The 23292-nt window shown below is 44.9% G+C and overlaps 1 pseudogene; it reads left to right on the forward strand.

The window, feature by feature from the left end:
• The first annotated feature begins 391 nt into the window (after positions 1-391).
• On the forward strand, positions 392-16689 carry LOC115324117 (annotated as a pseudogene).
• Positions 16690-23292: the final 6603 nt, after the last annotated feature.

Genomic DNA, 23292 nt, shown 5'->3' on the forward strand with positions numbered 1-23292 from the left:
CTACAACAAGCACAACCGGGTGGCTTCAGCTGATTGGCCATCATTTCATCGGGGGTTATATAAAGATCCCCCCAGCGTCGCATCCCTTGCAGTCGGCGGCGAAAACTCTGTCTGGCACTAACCACTGTGTTCTGTACAGGTAAGACAAAAGTCGCTCTGTCAACCTTTCCTTTTTTTATTGCCGCTGACTGCACAGTGTACAGAGTATCTCGTTTATCTCTGCCGACATTTCCGTGCGTTCAGACATTGTCCCTTGTAGATTCATATGGATTGTATTAAGTGTGCTCAGTCTTTACCATCTGAGGGGAGGTTCTTGACATGTGTCACCTGCCGAAATGGTTACCACGTCGGCAAGCCCTGCTCCGGGGTTGCAGATAGCACGTTTACTGCGATGGGTGCTTCCAGAAGCGAGAGCTGGAAATGCCCTACGTGCCGTACCAGTGAGCTTCGATCTGGCTCAGGAGCGGGCGACATCACTCTAGTGGATGACTCCACTCAGGCTCTCAGGAACCGGCAGGCGCAGGTCACCGGCGCTAGTGCTGCTAGTGCTAGTGCGGCAGATGCTGCTAGTCCTAGTGTCAACCGCCAGTTAGCTACGATTAGCGCCGCTCTTAACGAGCTCCTGTCGCTAAAAACTAGCGTCGAGACGCTTTTGCCACTTCCAGCAAAGGTCGATCAGTTGCTTGCCCTGCAACCTGCTGTCGCAGAACTACGCACAACGGTCTGCGAACTTCAGTCGACCGTTGACTCTTTCAGCACGAAGTGTGATTCAGTGCTGGCCTTGGCCTTGACAAACGAGGAATCTGTCAAAGATCTACAAAAAGAAGTAGGTGCGGTTAGGGACACGATGGTAGAGCAGTCTCAGGAAATTGAGCGCCTAAAGCAGGAACTTAATGACTCCCAGCAGTATTCGCGTCTCCAGCTCGACGCTCGCCCTCCCGCGGCGGAAACGGGAAGCGCTCTAGTGAGGGTTCCCCGGTTCTCCTGTTCAGCGGGCATGGCGGAACTGCTCGCGATCATGGCTCGCAAAATGTCGTTTCCGAATGCAAACAACACTCTTCACTGTCCCAACGTAGTGCTGCAGCCGGTATGGGATTGTGCCTTACTGGAGAGTTTTAGTATTGCGCATAGAAGCAAACGCAAGCGGTGTGCGTTTGCGTTAGAGTTGCGGGCCCCACGTTGTGCGTGCGGCTCATCGCCATGCGCCATCCAAGACCGCAATTTCGGGCTCCGCGCACGCGCAGTGTGGAACGCGCAAAGCTAACGCAAACACACAGGGCTTGAGTTCGCTCGTATACGCAATATCAAAACTCACTACTGTTTCACCGGCTTCCAACGCCAACGAAACGTGCTGCAGTGAGCAGACGTGCAAGCAGGTAGGCGTTCCTTCGAACTAGAAAGGCTGAGATTGGCAAAACGACGGCGAGCAAATACAAAAGTAAATAAATGTTATGAAAAAACTAGTAATTAAAAAAGAGCTTTTTTTTTCTTAAACTTTTGGGCATTTGGTCTGGAAGTATAATGGCGGCGACTTTGGACGTTTCGCCGATTGTCAAAAGTCGCGACTTTGATAGCACAATATACTTTATCCACAATTAATGTAATTTTACATGGATTTCTCACATTAGCTAGAATATTTTCATTGATTTTAGACTATTTTTATTTTATTTGTAATTAAAATGCAGCAATTGGAACCAGTGATGATAATTAGCACAGTTTTCATTGTCATATTTCTTCGCGCGTTTAAAATTAGATCATAAGCAACAAATTATATTAGAGCCTTGAAGAATTACTTATTCAAATATGTGAATTTTAATATTATTATTATTAATACAAATCGCGGGCAATGTATGCCTCTAATTAACGCCAATATCACGAGAATACTCTATTTAACCATAATAGTCTTTCCAGAAAGGTATAATTCTGTTTTCTTTTTAGCATATGAGGAACTCTGACATAGTTATTAAGATAGACAAGCAGTTAAACGCTGGATGTAATATGAAGTCCTACGCGTCACGCGGTGCTATAAAAACGCACACACACACTTCAGCTGTCTGACTCGGATTTCGTCTTGGGTTTTTGCAGTGAGAGCAGCGTTTATTAGTTTATGCGTTTCGTAGACGTATCGTAAAAATTGGAAGTATTCTCTTATTCTTGTGCTGGGATAATTGTCATTATTTCCCATGACAATTATCTGAGCGAGAAAAAGGCAGCGAGAACGCACAGATATCAGCACTAATTTTTTCAACAACTACGAATATCAGCCTGGATCGAACAGTATGTCACAAAATAAAGTTTCCGCGAACAACTTTTCTAAGTAAATAATTACGATGTGAGACACATCTTGAGTCATTAAAGAATTCGAAATTAAGACCTCTGTCGAGAAATTAAATCCAAAATAGAGGGAAGTTTCGGTTTCGGTCCAGAATTAAAACGCGCATCCTTCCGTAATTAATACGCTAAACACCGTTCTTGTTTTCAGGTTAAAGAGGTGACCTGCGCTCATAAAACATTCGCTTCCTCGTATTACCAGAAATAATTTATGTCGCTCAGTGAAGCCAGCACACTAGACAGGCTCAACAGCGGCACGCATCTCTGACCCTCACTAAACCCGCCATCTAGGAAAATGAGTGGCGCCACCTATAGTTAGTTGGAGTTGCGAATAGCCGCCGTTGCAATATGGAAGTGCATGGCCTTCCTTTCGCCCATGACGAAGATTTGATAAGCGCCATGGAAGATCTTTCCGTGAAGCTCAGCCTTCCTCCACTCCAGTCATCGGACATCCTGACAATTCATCGCCTTCCGAGGAAGCAGGACTCTTCTTCAACGATCATTGTTAATTTCGCTTCACCTAGCCTAAAAAGCGTCTGGATGGCCGCACGCGCCAAGTTGAAGAAATTGAACCAATCAAATAACCAGCTGAAGTTGTACTTCAACGACAACCTTACTGCGGCGAACAGGGAGCTATTTTGGATGGCTAGATCAAAGGGCAAAGAGCGCGGGTTTCAGTTTGTATGGCTGAAAAATGCTAAAATATTTGCGAGAAAAGTCGAGGGATCGCCTGCCATACGTATAAGTGCAGTCCGCGATCTAGATAAGCTGGTGTGAGGCATGTCAATTTGTTTTTCAATCCCAGATTGCAGTTCGTTCAATCGGGTTTTGGGGCCTATATCTGATAAATCTTTAACTTTGATTCATGTGAATATTAGAAGCTTGCGAAAGCATTGGGACGAGTTTCAAATATCTGTAAACAGTTTGAAACAGTCAGTCGACATTTTCGTTCTCACCGAGATTGGCATCTGTTTAAAGTAGAAGTTTGGGCTAGTTGGTATTTCATGATTAAAGATTAAAACAGCGCAAGGACACGGACAAGAACAAGAAGGTAGACAAACAAGGCGCTGTTTGTCTACCTTCTTGTTCTTGTCCGTGTCCTTGCGCTGTTTTAATCTTTAATCATGGCATCTGTTCTTTTCAGTCTAATCAGTTCACGTTAGATGGCTACAGGGCATTTTTTCGCACGCGCCATAATAGTAGAGGAGGGGGCATCGCAATTTATATTAAAGATAAATGGCTCCCAGCGAATTCGAGTGTATCTTTCCAGCATGCGGAAGCCTTGGCAATAAAAATATCACATCCAGAGTTTCCTCTTTTCCTATTAGCAGTGTACAGGCCTCCCTCGGAAAATGTTTCTCTTTTTTTAGCCGAACTAGAAGTACTCCTAGGGCAGCTGCGGTTTGAGGGTCAACTCTGCTTAGTCGGCGATATGAACATTGACACGCTCAAATCTAACAAGTCCATTGTCTGTGATTATCTTACACTCTTGTCAGAGTATGGAATCGAAAATACAATTAGTCTCCCAACAAGAGAGGAACTTTTGTCTGGATCACTGGTAGTTTCCTGCATTGATCGTATAAATATTAGAGCGGCCGATATTCTGATAAAATCTGCAGTCATTAACCAAAAGCTTTCGGATCATTACTTTATTGGATGTCATTTGCAACATCAGGGCTTGATGCAGAACCTTAGCAGGAGCGAGGGCACCCATGTGACTATCACGGACGTGGTTAAGTTTGACGCACTGGAAGCCGCTTTTGACTGGGACGTTTTCCTACGCTCTCAGGAACACACAACCTTATATCCGGCCTTTGTTGAAATTTGGCAGTCATTTCATGTTGCTTCAAAGAAGGAAGTCTTTTTTAGAAAACGATCGGAAAAACCCTGGTTTAATACGGAAATTATGGCAGCAATTAAGGCGAAAGAGGCGTTGTCGCGGCGGTCTCGTCGAGCACCTAAGAACCTGGAGTTAAGAGATGAATTTCGGTGCGCAAGAAACCGCGTAAATTCGGTCGGCTAAACGGCGCTACTTTCAGAAGAAATTCTTTGAGGCGAGGGCGAGTCCGCGAGATACGTGGGAGCTAATCAACACAGTCAGAGGCCGCACAACTCGGCAACCAATTTTTGAGTCACTTCAAAAGTACTTTGGCACCGACTTGCAGTCAACTGTAAATCATTTCAACAAGCTCTTCGCGGCGTCATCCGGGGTTGCCAAGGACAGCAGTATTACGTCACCTAGTACAAGCTCCAATTACAAATCATCTGCTTCTGCTTTTTTACCTCCTCTTGACATCTATACCTTACGCACTATTTTGTTCGGTATAAAGCGAAATAAGACACCCGGTGTTGATAACGTCCGGGTTAGCGATATAGTTCGAAATTTCGACGCTGTCAAAGAGGTCCTCCTCGCCATGATAAATGGGTTTTTACTGTCTGGTATTATTCCGTTCAATCTGAAAGCTGCACTTGTTAAACCACTTTTTAAGGGAGGCACGCCACATAGCTACGAGTGTTACCGTCCTATCTCCATCTTGCCATGTATTGCTGAGGTGTTAGAAAAACACCTATTCACTGTGATGAGTAGCTTCATTGATAACTCTGGTGTTCTGTCGCGCAGCCAGTATGGTTTTGTTGCCGGCAAAGGCACCCAGCCGTTGCTTGAGGATTTTACTGTACTTATTTATGATGCTTTTGAGACCAATCTTTTTTCCTGTGCTCTTTTTTTGGACGTGTCAAAATCATTTGACTCTGTCAGCCATAAGTTGCTTCTCTGTAAACTACAAAATTTTGGCTTCCGCGGGCCCTTCTTCGCTATTCTTCAGAGTTTTCTTTCGGGTCGATCCCAAATCGTGTCCGTTGGCACTTACAAAAGTTCGCGTGTACTAATAAAAGCCGGTGTCTCGCAGGGTTCCGTTTTGTCACCTCTGCTTTTTAATCTTTACGTCAATGACCTTTCAGCAGCAGTGTCTAGTTCCAGTATTTTTCAATATGCGGACGACACGTTACTTGTATCTCGTCATCTCAAATATGAGAGCGCCGTTCATTTACTCAGGCGTGATGCATTACAAATAATGAATTGGTTTGATGAAAATTTGATTTCAGTCAATGCGTCAAAAACAAAGCTAGTTTGTTTCAGAAATTCATTAAAGAAGGTGGCCCTTAACGTACCAGTTTTTTTACATAAATCAAGATGCTCGAATTGTCTTTGTTCTCCGCTCGAGTATGTGGATAATGTGAAGTATTTAGGAGTGTTATTTGATTCAGATATGTCATGGAATTCCCATTTGGCTCATGTTTGTGGAAAATTGCGGAGCGTTAGCTGTTTGCTGTACAACCAGAAAGTGCTATGCCGTTTTCAGTAAGGAAGTCAATTGCGCATGCCCTTGGCTACAGTATACTGCGGTACGGTATTACATTGTTCGGAAAGTGTACAGAGTCGTGGCAAATGAAAATTGATCGTATTTTGGGGGGCTTGCTAAAGAGCGTTGGTTATCACTTTGATTCTTTTACTGACATGAACGTGTTCGAGTTTTTACGTATGCCGAATTTCTCTTCCTTGTTTTTGGAAAGCGTGGTTCTGCGGCACTTTTGGAATGATGATTTTAAACGGCCCTTTGTTCCCAGCAGGAGTCTTCGTCACACGACCCGTTTTATTACCCCCCGGTGTACTACGCGCTACGGGAAAAGAGTTCGCGCGTATTATGTGCCCTCCATTTTCAATAAATTGCCAGATCGCTTTTTTGAAAGCACTACAAAAAGAAAACTAAAAAAAAATGCTGACCAATTTAAGCTTGTAGTAACCATTCGTTGTTTTGTTGTTACTCATCTTCTGCGTAGTTCATATCTTATTTTAAGTTCACCTTATTCTTTGTTTTTTCGCCGTTTCGACTTGCCGGGTCCTGTCCCACAAGCCTCCTGTGGCTTGGACAGACCCGTATTTGTATTGTGTCATTTATTATATGTGGAATAAAATTATTATTATTATTATTATTATTATTATTATTATTATTATTATTATTATTATTATTATGGAACGGCAATGGTGAAACGACTATATTTTCGAAACTCTGTATCGTGCTTCTTCATTTCGAGTTTGCAAAATTGTATTGCTTAGATTTCCGACGGGTCTGCGTACTCAGCCAATAAAATGATGTAAGGCGTTCAATGCGAGAAAACAAGGTGCGCGCATGCGCTCTCGTGACGCGCGCTCTGATGGCACGGGCTCTCGTGTTGCGGCGCTGTCCCGTCGTGCGCTCTGGTGTCGAGGCACTCTGCTGTCGTGCGCTCTCGTGTCCCGCGCTCTCCAGTCGGCGCTGTCGTGTCGTACAGCCTAAAGTCACTGGATCCTGGGAAAGTAACGCCAAGCTCCCCGTGTGGTCGCCATCTTGGTCCGTGAAATGAGAAATTTCTCCCTGACCCCTCCGTTCTTGGTGAGCCGATCTAGATTCGCTGGTAACTGGTAGCTTCATGGAGTGTTTTTTTTTTTGTATACCGAGATATTGCTAACCACACTCCGGGGAAACAAGCGTAAACCTTCGTAACACCATCAGATGCTGTGTCGGTGCTTGGAGGCACTGAAAAATAAGTATTGAAATACTCAAGAAGAACAATACAATTGTAAGAGACCCATGGAGATGGGCATGAATAATAAGTTGATTGCATACAGAGTGCCAAAGACCCTTATATTGGCGAGGAACGCCTCCAGTACGATGATGCTCCATGGTAATCTTTGCGCGACTGATTTAGAACGACCCTCTAGAAGCTTCGAAGCTTCCAGAGGGTCGTGGCAACGTAGATAGATTACCCAATCGCCTTGCGAGGTTTCGGTCGCCTGTATGTTAGTATCCGTTTGTGTCCGGCTAGCAGGTAGGGAAGGCAATGGCGCTACTTTCCCAGGATCCAGTGACTTTAGTACAGCCCAGAGCCATAGAGTGCCCGGTCGCAGATTTGGAGCACGAGGACCTGGTAGCACAGATCATCAGGGAGTCATTTCTCGGGGAGCCTGGACTTCAGCGCACAGCTTTTGCAGTGGCGAGGACCCGAAACACTTGTTCGCTCGGGAGAAGTGTGTTTCGGCGTCTCGCCGCAGAGGGGCGCCAGTCACATGGCTCTCCTCTCATCCGTTGTCTGCCGCTCCACCATTCCCGTTTTGGCGGCCGCTTCTCGTGGCGATCTGCCAGGCTTCGTCAGTATATAGGAGGCCATGGTACCACCCAAATGAGGGCGCCACAGTTTGTTCACAGCTTCAGCGCATAAGGCCTATTGTCGTGCGTAGCGTCTATGAAAGCAAACCCTGCCCAGCCAGCGCTGGAGCTGGAGTGGAATGCGAAGTTCGCGTCTCGTCCGGTCGCACATCCTAGCTTTGGCCCTGCTATTTCACGCCTGCCTGTTTCCTCCAAAATGCGCTTTTCGCCCTCGCCTGGCGCATACTTTCCCACTATATGTGCAAAACATTTCCCCAGTAAACAATAGTAAGATGGTCAGTTGCGCGAGCTGGCCCTGACACAGCCTCGTCTATACTGACAAAATCTGACAGATCGCCACGAGACGCGGCCACCGAAAGTGAACGAGTAGAGCGGCAGAGAGCAGATGAGAGGAGAGTCGTGTAACAGGCGCCCCGCTGCGGCGAGACACCGAAACACACTTCTTCCGAGCGATGGAATGTCCACTCGTGCACCCTGCGTTCCTCGCGCTACCGCTTCTTTTCTCGTCGGCTTTGAAAACCATGTTTCGCGTCCTCGCCGTTGCAAAAGCTGTGCGCTGAATACCAGGTTCCCCAAGAAATGTTCTCTGCTACCTGCTACCAGATCCTCAAGCTCCAAATCTGCGACTGGTCACTTTAGGGCTCGGTCATGGAACTGCCAGGCTTTGGGAGTATAGAGGATAGGCTATAGCACTGATTAAATCCAGTTAAAGATGCGGACAAAAATACAAGTACAACAAACAAGTGCGTTTGTCTGTTGTGTACGTGTCTTTCTTCTTTGCCCCTGTCTTTTGTGCACATATTTAACTATGTTTAGCCGGTAAACAATGTTTTAATCAATGAAGTTCCCCCCTTGGGGTTGACCAAAAACGTTGGAATTGATGGCGCGCTCGTGCAGCAAACGAACTTTCCAAGAACACATATTACTTTGACACAGTGAACTATCTTATGTGAGGGTTTACAGCATTCCTGGGTTATTGTTGCTCGTGATACGGTTCGAGCTCTTCAGGTTCGTGGAAATGAATTCGAGAATCCGTGATATTAACAGATCTAATTTCAATCAACCATTGAGACAGGAGTTTCATCGTTGGTGCCGCAATAGCTAAGAACCACTTCAGACCGCTCGACCGTCGGGCGAGGCGAGCATTTCCTGAATTCGCGATGCCACGTTTTACAGACAGCGCGGAACGCATTCCCAAGATAATTCTAAGCGTCACTGGGTGTACTTTTCATTGAATGAAAATACGCTAATTCGCGATACCGCCGCTGAACTGAACGCTTTAGAAACCGATAAATTAATAAAGAGGGACCTTTGCTCACGATTCAAAATACGTTGCCAGACGCAGGGCAGTGACCTAAGAACTAAGCAGGCGCTGAACAGTCACCTGTTTGTGTAATAGAAATACGCTTCGTAGCAAAGCATCACAATAGCGCCATGGTACGATCTTCAAGCTGGCAGCAGCGCCACGATGCCAAAAAACAGTTTGTTATTGCTGTTGTTGTTGTTGTTGCTGTTGCTGTTGTTGTTGCTGCTGCCGTTGCTGTTGCTGTTGCTGATGCTGTTGCTGTTGTTGCTGTGGTTGTTGTTGTTTTTGTTGTCATAATAATTCTGGGTGTTGAAAAAAAACTTAGCAGGAAAGAAATCATAAGTAATAAAGGTCGTGTTCCGATTGACGGATGAACAGTTCCTTTATGCGGGGTGTAATTAACTATTTATTTCGCCCATTTCGTGTGATTCGTCATCCTTTCTACCCTTGGAGAGCAAGGTGGCGCTGCTGCCCACGTACGGATTGTGCCGAGATCTGTGCCCTTAATTCACAAAACCGCTCTCGCCTGCGGGATCGTCACACCTTCCTTTCGAGGCCACCACATACGCGTTTCCCCTCCGAGAGTGGAAAGTAGCATCATCTAAATGTGATCCTACACCGTACATACGGCGAAACTTACGGCCCCATGGGAACCAATCAAAACAACAAAGCTTGGCAGGTTATACTGTACTTCCCCGTACGCCTCTATGGTGGACTGTCACGTGTTTCGTAACTGTAAATGATGGCGCGCTGGGATTGTAGCCTTCATTGCCTGTTATATGTTATGCACAAATAGATTTTCCTATGTGCATTTGCACCAAACTAAAACGGCCTTGGTAGTTAATCATAAATGAACGCCCGAGACTGGAGGGAAAACAATAATAAACTTTCAAGTCGAAGGAAAAAGACAACAGTAAGAGAACGTATCTTCCCAATGTTAAGACGTTCTCCTACTGTTTTTTTTCCTTTTACTTGAAAGTTTATTATTCTTTCGCACTATAGTCACCGGTTACAGTTATATTATGCTTAATGATCACCAGCTCGCCTGCACACTCAGTTTCTTCGTCAACCTTGGTAATATTTTCTTCCTTTGAACGGAATCCGGTTGAAGTTGCAAACTTGAGATGTAAGTGAAGTGACCTGCTCTGGTCAGGTTTTTCCCCGGCAAACTTAAATTGCAAGACTCTTGTAATACTATAAAGCATGGTGTAAGACGCAAAAAAACAACGGACACAAGGAAGAAGACACACACACTGGCGCCCCTGTGTGTGTCTTCTTCCTTGTGTCTGTTGTACTTTGTGCCTTACACCATGCTTCATAACGTTCACCAACTAGCACAACTACAAGTTCTCCTGTAATATTGTATTCATCAAATAGCTTATCTGTTCGAGGAATATTTTTATACATACGTATTGAATATTCTCGTCTACATGCTTTTGAACCGTTTTGAATCGTTTTTATCTAAATTCTAAAACACGGCAAAATTTCTCAGTTTCTCAACGTTTGGATTATAATCTCGGAAACTGAAATTTTACAATGCTGTGTCCTCCTATGAGCTTCCGACCATTCATTTTTTCCGGTTGTACGCCAGGGGAAAGGTCCACCGAAGAGATAATTCAGTCTCCTGGTCCTCTACACAAATCTCCCAGACAACTTGCACCCTTCATTACCTGCACTATATGAGTAACTCGCACCAGTTTCACAATTCTACTACACTGCTGGGTTTTTTGATCCTCCATAAAGCTGCCATATCCTAACTCAATATAAGATTAAAGAATACTTACGAAAGGGCCACACCAGCGTCACATCTGAGCAACGGTTGAACAATTATGTTTATATTTATGGATGCCCCCTAACAGCAACATGCCTTTCCGGTGGTACATTACAACACAGACAAGACTAAACACGCACACATCAAACATGAACATTATGCACACAAAAATAGCGAACAAATTAAAAAACTGGAAACAAAATTGCATTCTGATTGAAAATCAGCCAGTAGGGACCATCAGGATTTCTTGAATGTTTTACGTACCTTTTAAGAATGATTGAGGGGCTTGAAATGTTCCTCGAAGTTATCGAATGGGCCTGACGTACCCGTGAAGAATTCCTTAAGTGTGTAAGAGAGCCGTCATAGTTTTTTTTTTTTCTTTTTTTTTAATGGCCTGTGGGGTCTGTCCCAATCCTTTCCGTGAAAGCACAGCACCCATCAAAATCGTTTTAACAGGTTTGCGGGAGAGATCACGTGACCCTTCGCGACATATGCGTCGGGAAAGCCGCTTAGCCATTTTGTATCGGGCGGCCGCAACGAGGCTTGGAAATCGAAGAGACGGTCTCCCGTCCCTATTAGCTCCGAGAAGTTTGCGTGGCGCCCCCTTACGGCGAACCGGCGTAACGTCACGGCGAGGACAGAATTTTTCCCTGATTCGCCCCGCTGACCCTAAGGAGGCTGTGACGACGTCAGATGTCGACGCGCTCGTTTCTATAGAATTTTTTTTTTCTGCAAGTTTCTTGTAGTAAGTGTACAATTTGCATATGTGGCTTTATTGCGGTATAACCTGTAGCTGCAGGCGAAACTTCAACGAAAATTTTTTCAGGCATGGTTCACAAGGCAGGCAACGCCTAGTTCGCTGCTGGTATATGAAAAGAAAGAAATATGTTCCCAATTGCGGAGCATCACTACAGATTTACATATCACACAATGAATGCTGCTGATGGTATTAATAAATTGGAAGGTTACGTATACTATACTTTTTTGTATCCGTTTTTAAACAAAACGTTGAAGCAGGAAAGCTGCATGCTGCTAGAGCAACATGTTAAATATAGTCTGGGCTAAGGAGAGAAAATCAAAAGTGAAAGAGCCCAAGTACAGAGACAAAGTAAAGAAATAAGGAACACAGGCATATACCAGTTATTTGTGTATATGTTTATACTGCTCGCATTTATCTTTGCAGGATTCGGATAGTATTTCAATAAACTCCACTGGTGGTATCTTTGTACTTGTTTATAATATCGCTCAAGTAATGTACAACGAACGTATGTGAATGTGTCTAGCCCGTTATTAGTCACTTCTCGACAATTTGCGTTTCACAGGTTCTCAAATTGAGATTGTAGCTAAATCAAAATGCCCTGAAGCTAAAATACCAGAAGCATTTCTCACACAAACTGTCACCCTTCACAGGTTTCACATTTTAATGCTACTGGTGCAGCATCTTCCATTGGACAGCCCTTCGAATGCTTGCTGTTCCTCCTTTTTTCTCTGTTGTCAGACAATTTAACTCTAGGAATTTTGGAGGCTGGGGAAGTTTCTGGGGAGCTGCAGCAGTGCCTCTTTAACTTGGAAATGACAATATAAACTAAACGGTGTATTTTCAGAATACACAAGACTGGAATAAAGATGTAAAGACAATTCCGTCGTGTTTTTTTTTTTGTTTTTTGTTTTTTGCTACCATACCAATTAATTTCCAGTAAATGTTCGTCTTCTAAAAAGATAAACATGCCTGCATACGTGTACGAACTATAACATTAATTCACAAAAAAGCGGCATTTATGTAAAAAAAAAAAACTGTTCCACGAGCACTTCAAAGGCCTTCAGACCCATGGCGTTTAGAACATCTGCTAACCAACGCAGGCGGTCTGGCATGCGCAGAGTCGGGGTCGCGAGCTAACTTGCCGACCGCCCAAAGGCCTTTGATATAAATCTAATTTTAAATGCCTGCAAAGTGGGGTGTAATTGTATATATATTTGACAGCTTGAACCAGGGGAAGATATATTCACCAAGCTCGTGAACGTGCAAGGTACAAAATTCCAGCACCTGAAATACTTACGCCGCCGCTTCACCGACCCCTCGCGCGATCGGCTTGTGCCGTGTGGATCGGCGGAATTGCCTCCGCCGATAGCTTTTAGGATTCGTAACCTAATGTTGAAGGTAAGAGTGACAAACAAGCTTAGAAAATGTACAGAAGCACGTCCGTATTGGCCTAACCCAGCGTCTTGTACACCGGGTGAACCAGGTCCCGCTCCTCGAAGTGCGTGCGGCACACTACGGCCGAAGTTGACGGTGCCTTTCCCGTCCTTAGTTTGATTGTTCATGCTCTATTTAACTTCGATGTCTTCGGGCGGTGAAAGCTGATACCGGCTTTTTTGGGGGATTTGCATTGCGGCACTAAACAGCAGGTCAGCCTGAACGCAAACCAGGAAACGGGGCAGGGAAGCGAGCCGGGTGCGAGCTTGCAAAGCGGAGTCCTTCCCCTGACGTCCCGGTGCCCCTCACCCAATCAGGGCGCGGCAACCGCAGCAACGCTTGCGTTCGCTCTCAGGGCTAATATTGTTGTGATCTTGGCTTTTTAGGCCACATCGCTGTGTCTGTGTGTTCTGTGTACATGTTTCATGGACTGGACAAGAAGCGCCCGAAGACGCCAACTCCTCGCTCACGAGGGAGAGAGGGTGCGTGTAAAAAATGGGAGGGGACTTCTTTTTTTTAAATAATCTGTTTTTTGTCAGTCGAAATACAGCTTTCATCAGAACCAAATATCCCGGTTTTTTACTGGTCCAACCATCCCAAACTAAAGGCCGAACAACGAGCGGGCGCTCAGTATCGGCATCCGATGTCATGCGTGGGATCTATATTCTAAGGAAGCTGCGTCTGCAAATCAAGGAAGTCTCTCAGTACCCTTTTTCCTGCGCCTCTTCGCCTACTGGCTTCATAATCGTCCAGCGAGTGGAAAAGACGCCTCCGACACCACCGTGGCGGCACGAAGGGACGACACCGTGACTGCGCTAAGATTTCTCAACGACGGCGGATGTTTGCGCGTTCGTGGTTTTCGCTAACATTGATACTAACAGATTGTATATTTGCATTGGGTGCACCTACTCAGTTTTGTGAGTTGCACAACCGTACATCTCAGGAATTTATCCAGCGGCATTGTGAGTACCACTAAGGGTGTTTTCTTTTTTTGCGACAAAGACCTCAGTTGACCATTTTTGGTCTGATCGCCTTTGCCTGCAGCTCCTTTTGCACGGGTTTGAGTAAACATTGTTTTTATCGTCTTTCAGTTACAACGTCCATGTAAAACTCAATGTCTGAAATAAACTTCCAATAACAATTTAAACTGATTTTTTGTTTGTTGTTTAGTGTCATTTTTTCATCTAAGGGGTTGAAAGGCTCAGGGCGTCTGAAAGGCTGAAGGGTCTCAATGACTGAAGTGGTTTGTTGTACTGGGGGGGGGGGGGGGGGGGTTGAAGGGCTGAGAGGTTTTATGGGCTGAAGGGGTATGACGTGATGAGAGGGTTCTATAACACATCAGGGTTGAAGAGTTTTTTTCAATGTGGTGTCCTATTATAATTCAGACATTAAAAAGTTTGGTGACGAAACACCATTAAACAAGGCTTTTTATCCGGGTGAAAGGCAAGAGCTGTTAGAGCGCCCACCAACATAGACAGTTCAATTGACCTCAAAAAGCGATAAGACAAAAAGCTTACGGTGGATAATAAACTTGAACATGATACTTTGCCATTTAAAAGTTTAAGGAAATATAACAAATCATCAAGATCTCTCTGCGAAAGTATTTCCATACCTATTTTACTCAGCACCCAGTTATAGTCGTAATGTTATTTTTTCCGAGGTATCAGTCACAAAATAAACGAATAAAGCATCTTTGGACGATTTCAATAGACTTAGATTTATAAGACCCATGTGAATTTTAGGCAGTAGAGGAGTGCAATAGGAAACTTCATGTAACGTAACCAGTTTAGCTAATAATCACGTGTGGGTTGTGCGACGTTTAGAGCGCAGCGACGTTTGGAGCGCAGCTCTAAAGCCCGAACCACATAGGGCGTATTTGCGACGTATTTACGGGCGTTTTGGCGGGCGTAATCCCGACGTACAGCGGGCGTCGGGACGAGCGCTTCCTCGGTCGGCGTAAATACGAGCGTATTCGGAGATCTGACCAGGATAGATCTCGACGCCTCGACGTATTTTGACGCTGCGTATGCGGAAGCGTTCGACGCGGCGCCGACCAATCAGCTCGCGTGTTGACAGCCGGAAGTAGCTTCGAACAGCCGAGGCGCCGAACTGAGTCGAGGTGCACCGGAGAGTAGGCCTCGCTGGTTTGTTGTTTTTGTTCACCTGCTACTGTAATTGCTCCTGCGATCTGCAACGAAAGGCTAATACGGGAAGTATTCACGAGGCCGTGCCTTTAGCAGGTTAAGTCAAAAGACTATAAAGATACGAACAAAAAAAAGCTGCTGTGGGTGGAGATCGCAGAGCTCATGCTGCCGGGAGACCCAACGGACGGTATGTATGCTTTCATCCTTCGTCTGTTCAGTGTTTTGTAAAGCGTGTAAATAACTGTCTTGCTTTCGAAGAGACACGAGCGCTTGGGTTATTTGGTGTCATGGTTTGCACGAGCACTCCCACTCGGAAAGCATTTTATGAAGCCACATGCCTGTGCCTCGCGCAACCCGAGTTCGCGGGGTGGGCCGGGGATGGGAATTGTTTCGTTGCGTAGCAGTCCCGGCGACACCACTTTCGCAAATGCAGGAAGCCCGCACCTGATATCATGCTGAGCTCTCGCACAAGTATTGTCGAAAGCTACGCCCTGACATTTTGTTGAGCATTGAATTATTTTAATTGTTACTTCCTCACTACGCGTCCCTGCATGAAATCCTTGTCTGTATGTGGAACAGCCTACAGTGTAGAACAAATGCGCGTTTGGCAGCTGCCGTTTTAACTGGTGGTATTTTGTAAATTTTTATTTTGCTTAAGAAAGTGGAAAAGTAAAATATCTACGGGAATAAAGTTTGATATAAAGCACAAGTGGAAACCAAGCCTGTTTAAAGTTTCGAGAGAAAAAAAAAAGGCTGGAGTTGCATTTAAAATTTGTTTCTTTCTAGAATCAATTTTCTGCATATTGCTATACATAACTTGTGATATGAGTAACTATGTCCTACCTTACTTTATGAACTCTTGATTTCCCTCAGTGAGCCTCATTCTTGTGCAAAGACGTTGGAAATCGTTGAGGGATCGATTCACTCGGTACGTGGCCGAGCTGGCGAAGCAGCAGAAGAGCGGTGCTGGTGCAGAAGACACCATACCCGATGTCACGCTGCCGTACTTTGAGCAGATGCTGTTCCTCAAGGACACCGTCGCCCATCGCCAGTACGTGTATTTTACATTTCTGGAGTTTTGCCTAGAGGGGGGCATACAGAGATATGTCGAGGCCTCCCAAGCGCATTTTTAAGGAATGCTGCTGAAAGAAGGGTAGTTACATATACTCAGCAATCTAGTACAAAAAACATTCCCTGGAATACTTTTCTGCAGGACCTCTGGAAATATGGTGGTGCCCGTGGTGGACGAAGGGCGAGGCACACAACAAGACTGTGCAGAGGACCTGCTGGAGCGCATTGCCGACCTCTACGAAGCACCGGATCCAAGAGGATGTGTGGACACGGTGCTCGTAGAGGACGTGCAGTACGCAGACAGCCCTGCGTGCACCTCCAGTGCTGCCAATGGGACCTCTTCGGAATGTGTCGAGGTGCCAGCGAGCCCCAGCACTGCTCCCAACCCACGAAAAAGAGCAACGAGCTTTTGTAGTGCACAAAGCAAACCCCCACCACCCCCCCCCCCCAAAAAAAAAAAGAAAGTGCAGGATGCTGTCGCAGAAGAACTCGAAGACATTAATGCTAGACTAAAAAGATTCCAAGGGATAGACTAACATGAATACTTCCTGCTGTCACTGGCTGACCCAATGCGGCAAGTCGACCCCTCACGGGTCCTAGACTGGCCAGTAGCGTTTTTGAAGCTGCTAAAAGAATACATGCCAGGAGCTCCAAACAATGGCTAAAAGCTTTTTTTTCTTATTTTTTGTGATGTCTAGGAAAGAAAGTAATTGACATAAGCTTATGTTAAGTATTTTTTTCTGTTTTAACTTTTTTTTCTACATTTTTATCATTTTCTACCTCATGTTTAGTGTTTTCTCCAATATTGTTCATACAACTGTGTGCAAATTCTGGTGTGTGCCATATATTCTGGGTTATAGTGCGCATACTATACATGCCTAAAAGTTGAAAAGTTAGCCAGTGCAGACTATATAATTTTTTTTCTAGATTGTCCACTGTGACAAGACATGGGATTTTATGAATAACAAAGTATATTCATGTTCTTTTATGTACGATACAAGCTTCTTCGTAAGCTAATACAGCAGGGATTTGTGAAGGGGTGCTGGGTACAATACTTTTAATGTGCTAGCCCTGGTACATGATTGTGAATGGGGCCAGCTGAACATGGAAAACACACAGAGAAAAAATATAACATTCGCACCGCTGGACTAGCAACATTTAATGATTCCTCTTTTTCCTTTTCTGCTAATCCTTGATTCAGGTTTCCTTTTTCTTTACACTTAGGTTTTTTAATTCTTTACACTTGATTTACGTTTTCTTTTTCTTTACGCTTAATTCGGAATTTCTCTTCCTTAAACGCATTGTCCTTTCTGCCTTCGGAATGTTCTCATCCCTTTTCTTCTGTCTCCCTTAAACGGTCTTCCTCTTCTTCTACTTTTGCCTGGTCCTCATGTCACTCCGCAGGAAAATCTTCTCGGAGTTGTGTAGTGCGACGGAAGGGGCACTAACACAGTCCTCGCCTTTTTCTTCGATGGCTAAGGCTTCCAGGAGTTCACGGGCGAGTTGATTTTTATGTCGCCCCACGATGCTTACGTTGCACAAGGTTGCCCCGCATTGGCATGCGCGACAATGGGCTGCAAGGTGTCCTGCTGCTGTCACGTTTCGTAGAGATGTGGCATGTTCTCTGGTTCTATCGTTGATACAGCGCCCTGTCTGCCCAATATAACACCTTCCGCATGTTAATGGAATGTTATAAATGACCTCTTTTTGACATTGGGCGTACTTTGTTTTGTGTGCGATGTTACATTCCTCTTGGTGCCTACGTTGGTCTTCGTTTACCCTGCCGCACATTGAATACCCTTTGTTTGGCGCGGAGCTTATCACTTGGACCCCTTGCCGGCCTGCGATCTTTTTTAGTCGGTGAGTTATGCCATGGAGATATGGTGCTACCACTATGGGACTTGCATTCTTCTTCTTTGTTGTTTGCTCGGTGCCTTTTTGTCCACGCTTCAACTTCTGGGAGATCTTTTCACATATTGATACCAGTAACGTTTCCGGATACCCAGCATCAAGTAGCCTGGATATCTGAGTGTCGAAACTCTTCTGGATCTGGTGTTCGCAAGACTTCTTTAAGGCAGATGTTAGTGCCGTGGTGGCGACCCCACGTTTCACGTTCTTTGAGTGTCCGGATTCGAATGGAAGGAACGCTTTGCAGGATCGAGCTTGGTATCGCCAGCAGACGTGGTCTTCTTTAAAGTCTAAGGCTAGATCGAGGAATCTGATAGATTTGTTTACGGGTAGTTCATGAGTGAACTCAAGTCCTGAGCAGCTCTGTTCAAAGCACCTCATGACATGCTCGCGGCAACCGTTGTTTTGTTCTTCTACCTCCGTGTTGCAAAGTATTAAAAAATCATCTACGTAGCGGAAGATGACTTCAACCCGGGGATCTTTCATGCTTCGTTGGATAGCAAGTCCACATGATGCGAGAAACACATCGCTGAGGTAGGGAGCCACGCGAGACCCGATGCAAACGCCCCTTTTTTGCACATACTGCTGATTTTGATAGGACACCACCGTCGCCTTCAGGTAAGTACTAAGCAATTCCAAAAAGCTGTCGAGGGACATGCCAACCGCACTTTGGAATGATGCGAGACCTTGCTGTTCAATTGTTTCTCGAAGTATGTTTAGGAGGCCTGCATGGGGGATGGAGTAATACATATCTTTTATGTCAAGGGAAAATCCAGAGGCGATGTTAGACCCATTTTCTTGCAGAAAGGAAATCACACTTTCTGAGTTTGGAACCTTGAAAGGGTCTTGTACCTGCACTTGGGACAAATGTTTGGCCAGAAATGTTGACACTTGTGCTTGCCATGTATTTCTCTCTGATATAATTGCCCGGAACGGAATCCCCTCTTTATGTGTCTTGGCTGAGAAAAAAACCGACAGTTGGTTATTCTTCGATCCTTTAACTTTTGTGACGAGACTGCCTAGCTGGTTATTTTCTAGTATCTTCAGGATGGCTTTTTTTGTTGATGTAGTTCTTTTTTTATCTACTGGAATGAAATTCTCTGTAATGGCTTGATCAGCTCTTTCTCCGTATTTTCCTTTATCGAGGACGACGAACCCTCCCTCCTTGTCTGATACGCATAGTTTTAGATCTTTGGTCCGCAATTCCTGCACTGTAGAGTGAAAACTCATTTTCTGATGTTGAGGGCTCCTTAGGCTTGCAAGGCAAGCAATCCCTTCATTTATTATCTGCGATGCCTTTTCTTCTGGAGCTTTGGCCGCGATGCGTCTTACTAGTGCAACCTTGTCTACGGCCTTAAGCTTTGGCGGTACTGCAAACTTTGGACCCTGTTCCAGTACCTTCTTGGCTTTTTCTGTAAGGTTGACGTCACCAATGACGCGAAGCGAAGGCCTTTTAGTGTTTTCTGTGGTTCTTCTTGCTAGGTGCTGTTTCCATGCTGGGAGGAAATGTTGCGTCCACATCCATTCGGTTGTGTTCCTCGTCATTTTCAGTTGATCTAGGAAGATGTTGCGGCTGAGGCATTTTACTCTCAGGAAATCTGTGAGTAAGCGGACTTGGCGCCAGGTTTCGGATCGAAGAATTTTCGAAACCCGCTGGGAATGTCCCTCAGATGGCTCACATAAGCCAAAGAAATTCCGCACGTCATCCAGGATTATTCTCTTTTTGATACTACGTGAGAGCATTCTTCCTCGGCAGACTTGCGTTGCGATTAAGAGACAGAGGTCATGCGGTTCAAGGAGGTTAAAAGAGATAAAAGGCGTGCTCAGTGAACTAGAAAGGTACCTTGTTATTGGCTGAAGCTGAGCATGTTGGTTCATTGCTTGTGAATGGGGCCAGCTGAACATGGAAAACACACAGAGAAAAAATATAACATTCGCACCGCTGGACTAGCAACATTTAATGATTCCTCTTTTTCCTTTTCTGCTAATCCTTGATTCAGGTTTCCTTACTCACAGATTTCCTGAGAGTAAAATGCCTCAGCCGCAACATCTTCCTAGATCAACTGAAAATGACGAGGAACACAACCGAATGGATGTGGACGCAACATTTCCTCCCAGCATGGAAACAGCACCTAGCAAGAAGAACCACAGAAAACACTAAAAGGCCTTCGCTTCGCGTCATTGGTGACGTCAACCTTACAGAAAAAGCCAAGAAGGTACTGGAACAGGGTCCAAAGTTTGCAGTACCGCCAAAGCTTAAGGCCGTAGACAAGGTTGCACTAGTAAGACGCATCGCGGCCAAAGCTCCAGAAGAAAATGCATCGCAGATAATAAATGAAGGGATTGCTTGCCTTGCAAGCCTAAGGAGCCCTCAACATCAGAAAATGAGTTTTCACTCTACAGTGCAGGAATTGCGGACCAAAGATCTAAAACTATGCGTATCAGACAAGGAGGGAGGGTTCGTCGTCCTCGACAAAGGAAAATACGGAGAAAGAGCTGATCAAGCCATTACAGAGAATTTCATTCCAGTAGATCAAAAAAGAACTACATCAACAAAAAAAGCCATCCTGAAGATACTAGAAAATAACCAGCTAGGCAGTCTCGTCACAAAAGTTAAAGGATCGAAGAATAACCAACTGTCGGTTTTTTTCTCAGCCAAGACACATAAAGAGGGGATTCCGTTCCGGGCAATTATATCATAGAGAAATACATGGCAAGCACAAGTGTCAACATTTCTGGCCAAACATTTGTCCCAAGTGCAGGTACAAGACCCTTTCAAGGTTCCAAACTCAGAAAGTGTGATTTCCTTTCTGCAAGAAAATGGGTCTAACATCGCCTCTGGATTTTCCCTTGACATAAAAGATATGTATTACTCCATCCCCCATGCAGGCCTCCTAAACATACTTCGAGAAACAATTGAACAGCAAGGTCTCGCATCATTCCAAAGTGCGGTTGGCATGTCCCTCGACAGCTTTTTGGAATTGCTTAGTACTTACCTGAAGGCGACGGTGGTGTCCTATCAAAATCAGCAGTATGTGCAAAAAAGGGGCGTTTGCATCGGGTCTCGCGTGGCTCCCTACCTCAGCGATGTGTTTCTCGCATCATGTGGACTTGCTATCCAACGAAGCATGAAAGATCCCCGGGTTGAAGTCATCTTCCGCCACGTAGATGATTTTTTAATACTTTGCAACACGGAGGTAGAAGAACAAAACAACGGTTGCCGCGAGCATGTCATGAGGTGCTTTGAACAGAGCTGCTCAGGACTTGAGTTCACTCATGAACTACCCGTAAACAAATCTATCAGATTCCTCGATCTAGCCTTAGACTTTAAAGAAGACCACGTCTGCTGGCGATACAAAGCTCGATCCTGCAAAGCGTTCCTTCCATTCGAATCCGGACACTCAAAGAACGTGAAACGTGGGGTTGCCACCACGGCACTAACATCTGCCTTAAAGAAGTCTTGCGAACACCAGATCCAGAAGAGTTTCGACACTCAGATATCCAGGCTACTTGATGCTGGGTATCCGGAAACGTTACTGGTATCAATATGTGAAAAGATCTCCCAGAAGTTGAAGCGTGGACAAAAAGGCACCGAGCAAACAACAAAGAAGAAGAATGCAAGTCCCATAGTGGTAGCACCATATCTCCATGGCATCACTCACCGACTAAAAAAGATCGCAGGCCGGCAAGGGGTCCAAGTGATAAGCTCCGCGCCAAACAAAGGGTATTCAATGTGCGGCAGGGTAAACGAAGACCAACGTAGGCACCAAGAGGAATGTAACATCGCACACAAAACAAAGTACGCCCAATGTCAAAAAGAGGTCATTTATAACATTCCATTAACATGCGGAAGGTGTTATATTGGGCAGACAGGGCGCTGTATCAACGATAGAACCAGAGAACATGCCACATCTCTACGAAACGTGACAGCAGCAGGACACCTTGCAGCCCATTGTCGCGCATGCCAATGCGGGGCAACCTTGTGCAACGTAAGCATCGTGGGGCGACATAAAAATCAACTCGCCCGTGAACTCCTGGAAGCCTTAGCCATCGAAGAAAAAGGCGAGGACTGTGTTAGTGCCCCTTCCGTCGCACTACGCAACTCCGAGAAGATTTTCCTGCGGAGTGACATGAGGACCAGGCAAAAGTAGAAGAAGAGGAAGACCGTTTAAGGGAGACAGAAGAAAAGGGATGAGAACATTCTGAAGGCAGAAAGGACAATGCGTTTAAGGAAGAGAAATTCCGAATTAAGCGTAAAGAAAAAGAAAACGTAAATTAAGTGTAAAGAATTAAAAAATCTAAGTGTAAAGAAAAAGGAAACCTGAATCAAGGATTAGCAGAAAAGGAAAAAGAGGAATCATTAAATGTTGCTAGTCCAGCGGTGGGAATGTTATATTTTTTCTCTGTGTGTTTTCCATGTTCAGCTGGCCCCATTCACAAGCAATGAACCAACATGCTCAGCTTCAGCCAATAACTGGTACATGAGCTGACCTTGGATGATTTTTACATTTGGATTAGGCGCCGAGTGTGGACTATAACCCAGAAAATATGGTAATGTTTTTTTTCGTTGGGGGGGAGGGTGGGTAAGGTCTTAGCAAGCTGCATTTTGGTGGCTCTTTGCTTGTATACTTTTACCATTTGAATAACAATAAAAAATTGAAGCACAGAATTTTCTTTATTTTACAGAATAAACAGGAGGATCCTTAAAACTAGAAAGGACAAGACATGGTCGAGTTCCGAGGGCAAAGTCTTGCAACTGGAGCAAAGACTGCAAACTAAACAGAACTCACTAAAAATACATTCAACAGCTTTAATAATACCTAAAAATGCAGCTAACAAAAGTAAGATATGTTACAGGTGCAAAAATAAATTGACATAAAGAAGCAAGAAAAATTCTAACAGGTTTCGTTTCACAATGCTGAGCACACCAAAATCGTCAATCACTAGCTAAAACAGTTGTAAAACAAGATTTGCGTCGATGCTTACACAGTGGAATCTGCCTGGTGTAAACTATACTGGACAACTTGGGCAGACCAGTACAACAAAAGAAATTGGTGCAGGTTTAATGAGCCATTCTAGTTAGGCTTTGAAAGAGTTCCAGTGATGGAAGTGCTGCGCCCTTTTGCACCATAATCGAAAGTCTGCTACATCTTGCGCTGCAGTGACATTTTTGCTAAGAATTTCGCCACACCTGCACAAAAATAAGCGAAGCAAAAAATAAAAAGTTTATTGCTTAGTTATTAATTAGGAAAGTAGGAGGCAAGGAAAAAAGTCTGCTACAGAACCTGCTACAAAAGGTTGAATGCCACTTTCATCGCTGGAGCTCCTAACGATTCTTTCACCAAATCTGGAACATGGCT

This window comes from Ixodes scapularis, unplaced genomic scaffold, assembly GCF_016920785.2.
Source record: "Ixodes scapularis isolate PalLabHiFi unplaced genomic scaffold, ASM1692078v2 PGA_scaffold10__122_contigs__length_95168666, whole genome shotgun sequence".
In the NCBI taxonomy this organism is placed as follows: Eukaryota; Metazoa; Arthropoda; class Arachnida; order Ixodida; family Ixodidae; genus Ixodes; species Ixodes scapularis.